Source organism: Xyrauchen texanus, chromosome 5 (genome assembly GCF_025860055.1).
Source record: "Xyrauchen texanus isolate HMW12.3.18 chromosome 5, RBS_HiC_50CHRs, whole genome shotgun sequence".
In the NCBI taxonomy this organism is placed as follows: Eukaryota; Metazoa; Chordata; class Actinopteri; order Cypriniformes; family Catostomidae; genus Xyrauchen; species Xyrauchen texanus.
The window spans coordinates 22717381-22724784 of NC_068280.1; positions in this window are offsets into that span (position 1 = coordinate 22717381).

A 7404-nucleotide genomic window follows, 5' to 3' on the forward strand; every position below is an offset into this window, starting at 1 on the left:
TGAGTGGCAGTTCTGTGGACAGAAATGCCTTGTTAATGAGAGAAGTCAACGTAGAGTGGCCAGACTGGTTCGAGCAGACAGAAAGTCTACAGATAACCACTCAGTACAATTGTAGTCAGATGAATAGCATCTCAGAATGCACAACACATCAAACCTTGAGGAGGATGGGCTACAACTGCAGAAGACTGAAAAAACCATAGTGTTCCTAATAAAGTGGTCAGTGAGTATATATGCTTTATTTTGTATATCTGCTATAACTAGGGAAGGGTAAAAATATAGATTTTCCAATGCATCGCAATCTTCATTAGACAAACTCTCTATCGGTTCTTAAATCCAAAGATCAATATTTCACTTTATGTGGCAACCCTCTAAAATGCAAGTAAATAATTCACATAAGTAACCAAATCCTGCGCTATATGACTAAAAATATCCACGATTAGCAACTGGCTGTTAAATGATCAGATTTAACTCACCAGTGATAGAGTAGTAAAGTGGTTTAGAAGTTATTAGCACTGAAATCTAAAAGTTTGTTTTAACTCATTCTGGGTGACCAAAGATGAGATCCACTGATCCATATGTCATAGAATATTGTCTGTTTTTATACAACAACAATAACAACAAAAAAGTAACATTTAATTCTAAATCTAAATGGATGCGCTACAGAAACCATGCACGTTCTATCATTATGTGCGCATACCAATGTAAATACATGTAAATAGCATTATGCAAGTACAAACATACACTCACCTAAAGGATTATTAGGAACACCTGTTCAATTTCTCATTAATGCAATTATCTAATCAACCAATCACATGGCAGTTGCTTCAATGCATTTATGGGTGTGGTCCTGCTCAAGACAATCTCCTGAACTCCAAACTGAATGTCAGAATGGGAAAGAAAGGTGATTTAAGCAATTTTGAGCGTGGCATGGTTGTTGGTGCCAGACGGGCCGGTCTGAGTATTTCACAATCTGCTCAGTTACTGGGATTTTCACGCACAACCATTTCTAGGGTTTACAAAGAATGGTGTGAAAAGGGAAAAACATCCAGTATGCGGCAGTCCTGTGGGCGAAAATGCCTTGTTGATGCTAGAGGTCAGAAGAGAACGGGCCGACTGATTCAAGCTGATAGAAGAGCAACTTTACCTGAAATAACCACTCGTTACAACCAAGGTATGCAGCAAAGCATTTGTGAAGCCACAACCTTGAAGCGGATGGGCTACAACAGCAGAAGACCCCACCGGGTACCACTCATCTCCACTACAAATAGGAAAAAGAGGCTACAATTTGCAAGAGCTCACCAAAATTGGACAGTTGAAAACTGGAAAAATGTTGCCTGGTCTGATGAGTCTCGATTTCTGTTGAGACATTCAGATGGTAGAGTCAGAATTTGGCGTAAACAGAATGAGAACATGGATCCATCATGCCTTTTTACCACTGTGCAGGCTGGTGGTGGTGGTGCAATGGTGTGGGGGATGTTTTCTTGGCACACTTTAGGCCCCTTAGTGCCAATTGGGCATCGTTTAAATGCCACGGCCTACCTGAGCATTGTTTCTGACCATGTCATCCCTTTATGGCCACCATGTACCCATCCTCTGATGGCTACTTCCAGCAGGATAATGCACCATGTCACAAAGCTCGAATCATTTCAAATTGGTTTCTTGAACATGACAATGAGTTCACTGTACTAAAATGGCCCCCACATTCACCAGATCTCAACCCAATAGAGCATCTTTGGGATGTGGTGGAACGGGAGCTTCGTGCCCTGGATGTGCATCCCACAAATCTCCATCAACTGCAAGATGCTATCCTATCAATATGGGCCAACATTTCTAAAGAATGCTTTCAGCACATTTTTGAATCAATGCCACGTAGAATTAAGGCAGTTCTGAAGGCGAAAGGGGGTCAAACACAGTATTAGTATGGTGTTCCTAATAATCCTTTAGGTGAGTGTACATATACAATGTAATACAAGCAATTTCAAGACAATAATTGATGGAATAGACTGAAAAAATAATCAAAAGCTAAAATGTGACTAACTTTATGAAAAACTAATGATACACTATAATTTGTTAAATTAACATGTTTGAATTATACCAAGAAGGGTTGCCTAGAATGTTTCTTTATAATTAAGAGCATCAGCAAAGATAATTTTTTCCATATTTAATCAAAATTACATTGTAACAGATATTTACCCAAATTAATCGATATTGAATTGAAGTCAGGAAATCTTTATCAGTACCCAGCCCTAGCTGTAACAGAATATTTATTCATAGCCGTATCTCCACGTTTACATAATAAATACATTTTGAGACCTATCAGATAACAGGCGGGTGTAATAGAGTGTATGGTATGTAATATGTCAAGCACATTTTTTGTGCAAGGATGAGGAGAGATTATAGTTTACAGCCCTTAAAACATAGCTAAATAAATATACAGGTTGAAAGCACCTCAACAGTCTCATATTTAAAACTCGTCTACATTTTTTTATCAATTCATCCTTCAGCCTCTTGTCTGCTGCTGTTCAGGAGATAAATAAAAACAAGAGTGAGCAGAAGAGAACAAGTGGGAAAAGAATGCACATGCTGTATAACAGAACATGATTGCCATGAAGAGTATGTATATTTACATATAAATGAGCATGTAAACCTCTTTCTGGAATTAGTGTTTTGCATGAATATGTAAAAGGTTGAAGAATGGTGTGGATTTACAGTAAACACGATCAATGAATGGATTTATTATTGATAATAAAAATTATCAACTATTGAGTTGTTGAATAGGCTACATTATATGAGCAAAAAAATGAAAGCTGCACTCACTTTTTTTTTAAAGCCTTGCCAACCGCACAAGAACATTCTATTTACATTTACATTTATGCATTTGGAAGACGCTTTTATCCAAAGTGACTTACAGTGCACTAATTACAGGGACAATCCCCCCGGAGCAACCTGGAGTTAAGTGCCTTGCTCAAGGACACAATGGTGGTGGCTGTGGGGTTGAACCAGCGACCTTCTGATTAACAGTTATGTGCTTTAGCACACTACGCCACCACCACATTCCAGTGAATGAACGAATAACTTGTGTATACGCTTTTTACGTATTCTGTCTCACCATATTAGGATATTTGTGAGAGTCCTTTCACTTGTTCATGTGTGCATGATTTTAATAATGAATAAACTGTGATATATATAAGTGGGATGCATTTAGGAACATTGTTTTTGTGTGTACGAATGTTTTGTAAATTGTTTATAGGAACATGTACAAACATCTTTATAAATGAGCCCTTAGTAAATACTGGACAAAGTAGCAGTTCTGGAGAGACTAGATTTATTGTTTCTTTCTTTTACAAATAACTATTGCTGCCAACTTGGAAATTTGCAACACATTGCTTTTCACCTTTGCCAGTTACACAGGATTTACCTATTCCCACCTGAAATCCCTGTATCAGATCGGACTCATAGCTCACAAGTGGAGGGAAATGCTGGAGACTGAAGATTACACATGGGAGGAATATGTGGAGGATCCTCCTCTCTCAATCCCGATGCCGGCTTCATGAGTTCACATCCACATCTGAGTCTGCTCCACGCCATGTCACAGACACATCTGAGTCTACTCCACGCCATGTCACAGACACGTCTGAGTCTGCTCAATGCCATATCACAGCCACGTCTGAGTCTGCTCCTCGCCATGTCACAGCTCAGCCTTACGCAACTCCCTGCTTGAAGCCCTTCTAGGCCCCTGTCTCCAAGTTGAATGATCTACCACTGATATCGGTGCGTAGGGACACAAAAAACCCTTCCTCACATATTGTCAGCACCCATGCCTGATACGACCAATGAGCCAATGCCCACGCCCACACCTGCCATGGCAAACGGCCAGCGTTGCCAGTCTTGTCCTTCCCAGAACCAGTGTTACCAGTCTTATCCTTCCCAGAGCCAGCATTGCCAGCCTCGTCCATCCCAGAGCCTGTGTTGCTTACTTCGGCCATCCAGAGGTCAGAGGTTGTTCTCAAGTCTTTGCCCAAGACTTGGGAACAACCTCTTGGTCGTCAGCCTGATCTACTCTGGTCTCCTGGCCATCCACCTGATCTGCTCTGGTCTTCTGGATCTCCTGACCATCTGCCTGATCTGCTCTAGTCTCCTGACCATCTGCCTGATCTGCTTTGGTCTTCTGGATCTTCTGACCGTCCGTCTGATCTGCTCTAGTATTCCTGGTCTTATGGCCATCCGCCTGATCTGCTCTGGCTCCCTTTGTCTCCTGGCAGTCTGCCTGATCTTCTCTGGTTTCCTTGGTTTCCTGGTTGTCTGCCTCATTTGCCCTGGTTTTCTTGGTCCCCTGGTCTTCTGCCTGATCTGTCCTGGTTTCCTAGGTCCCCTGGTCATCTGTCTGACCAGCCCTGGTTTCCTTGGTCCCCTTGTCATCCGCCTGATCTTCCCTGGTATCCTTGGTCCCCTGGTCGTCTACCTGATCTGCCCTGGTTTCCTTGGCCCCATGGTCGTCTGCCTGATCTGATCTGGTTTCCTGGCTCCTTTGACTCCTTGTTCTCTGGTTTCATCTTAGCCCTACCTCCTATTCCTACCCTCCTTGGCCATCAGGAGCCACCCGTTAAGGTGGGGGGGGGGGTATGTTAAGATTCACTGTTGTCTGCCCTCTGTTTTGCCTCTGTCATCTGTTCCTCCTGGACTACACATCCCATAATCCCCTGTTCTGATCACTTCCAGCTGTTCCCTATTTATTCTCACCTGTGTTTCTTTTACCTCCTTTATCCATGTATATATATTGCTCTATTTTCTATTTAACCTTGGTCAGTTGTTATGTGTGTTTATCCAGTTCATGCTCTGAGTTCTAGCCTGTTTGTGCCCAAGGTTCCTATGACCCCATTCAGGGATCAGCTACTGAACCTGCATTTGCTGCCCCGGGAGGATGCAGACACCGCCTTAGCATAGCTGTGTCCGGTGCATGCTTTGTGCACCTATTTGGATCGCATGCAGAGCTTTAGACACTCTGGCAGCTCTTTGTCTAATTTGGTGGACAGCGAAAAGGGAACGCTGTCTCCAAACAGAAGCTTTCCCACGGGATCGTGGATACAAATGCGTTGGCCTACCAGACCCAGGCCGTGCCTGCCCCCTAGCGGGTTCGAGCACACACTACAAGGAGTGTGGCATCCTCGTGGGCACTGGCCAATGGAATCTCTCTAGCAGTCATCTGCAGAGCGGCGGGCTGGGCAACACCCAATACCGTCACAAGATTTTACAATCCCCAGGTTTCGACAGGTCCGAACACGTAGAATTCAGTAATACGGTGACAACAGCTTGCCAGGTGTATCGCTTGCACATAGCCTCCCCTGAGGTGAAGATGTGCGCTCTACTCCCCCAGTCAAATCCACAAGTCACGGACACTGGGTGTCCTTCCACCCTAGCCCTCTGGCTCCGAACTCAGTGGAGGACATTTGCAGCCAGACCCACCAGAGGCCTGCGCTAGAATAGTTGCTCCACAGGTTCTGATTATTCCAAAATCTCCTGTGATGTATTTTCCACTGTACGGATCCCCTGTCGGTCAGAGTGCTCCTCCCCATCGAGGCAGGACCTACCACCGTGCCACTTCCATGTGTGACTTGTAAGCCCATGTGACATATTAGCCACATGTTAACCTCCCCTGTTGGGCAGGATGTGGTCTCTGTAGGATCTTTTCCCCCTGAAAGAATAGGATCGGAATACAACGCCTTCCGCAATGCATTTTATAGCGTTAGATGGCCCGAGTCACATCTAACACTCTATGGAGAGAAAACATACAGAGAGAAAAGGCTGCAGCTGGCGCGGCCTTCTCCCAGGCTTGTTATGTTGCTTCCCTAAGCCGCTGAAATGGCCGGGACCTTACTATCGGCTCCTCAGCTCAAAAGCTGTCTGAACAGATGCACACTTCCCTCCTTTTATACCTGTATGTGGCCTTTTCTCAAACATAAGAGGTAACCGAGGCTCTCAAGAGAGACCCCTAGTGTAACTACATTGACACAATGTCTCATTCCCTCCATCAGGGAATGGAGGTTACGACAGTAACCAAGATGTTTTCCCCAGGAGGTCTCCCATCCAGGTACTGGCCAGGCTCAACCCTGCTTAGCTTCAGTGGGAAACCAGTCTTAAGCTAAAGGGTGATATGGCTGCTGGTTTTGTCCTGTATCTCCCCTATCCTAAAATTTCTCTATGGCCTATGTGGCTTTCTCAGTCACGTGAGTATTCTACTCAAAGATAGCCAAGGATACGGCTTGTAAAACCAATAAAATGACATCATGTTATTTGAAGTCCTTGATTGGATTAAACTATCCAATAACAATCTCCTATCAATAGACGTCCAGTTAGTAAACTGATTGAAGAGTCAGTTTGAAAGAGCACACAGATGAAATTGCGGCTGGAACATTTTCAAGCAAGCGTGCATGTATAATGAGGATCGTCAAAAAAAGTTTACATTTCTAAAAAGGAGTCACAGACACAGCCTAGTAAAGTGAGGTGTGAGATTTCTGGAGCTTGCATTTCCATCGCCCATGGAGGCCAAACCGACATTGTGTAGCATGTTCATACAAATAAGAGGATACTGCTAAAAGTAAGTGTGCCATACCAAGTGTTAGTGAAGTAAAGTTCAGAATCTGACAAGGTGCATGCAAGTGAAGGACTTTTTCTTATCCTTCTGTTGTGCATGGCAATAGCTTTGCACATCATGACCAGAGAAAAGTCTTGCTTTTATTCAGCATCGCCTGCTCATTGGAGAACACAGAAAAACTTGAGTGAGCCATACTGAGATACATCACAGGGTGGAAAGACATTCAGAGCAGCCTCGACACTTCTACAAAACCACACTCTTTGATGAGTGGGTTTGCTCGAAAACCATTCACTCGTCGCATCACTGAGTGGAACATGAACAAGATGGCTGTATCTGAGAGATGGACAGATGTTTTTCGTGAGCTGGAGAGCAAGACCATAAACTTCAGAGTAATAGCCAAGGTCGTGGAGTTCGTTTTATGCCTGCCTGGGACATCTGCATCTGTGGAGCGTGTGTTCTCACAGCATGGATAAATCTCGACTCTGTGTAACAGTCATGAAGGCAATGCTTTTCAAATGTCTTAATTTTGGACTGGACTGCTCTGCATTTTACGATAAACTCTTGAAAGACAAGTGCATACTTTGAAAATTTTATTTTCCTTTGCAATGCATTACTTTGCATTGATCTGCGCCTAGGTAAAGATACGTCAATTTCATTTTTGCTGGGAAGGGGCTGTTCTGTTTTCCACAAGCAGGAATCTGGTCACCCTACCTATAACCCATCTTATAGATGGAGCCGGGCCTGGTTTTAAGAACGATTTAAATATATGGGTCACAAATTACACTTCAAAATAGACTAAAATAATTTCTCTC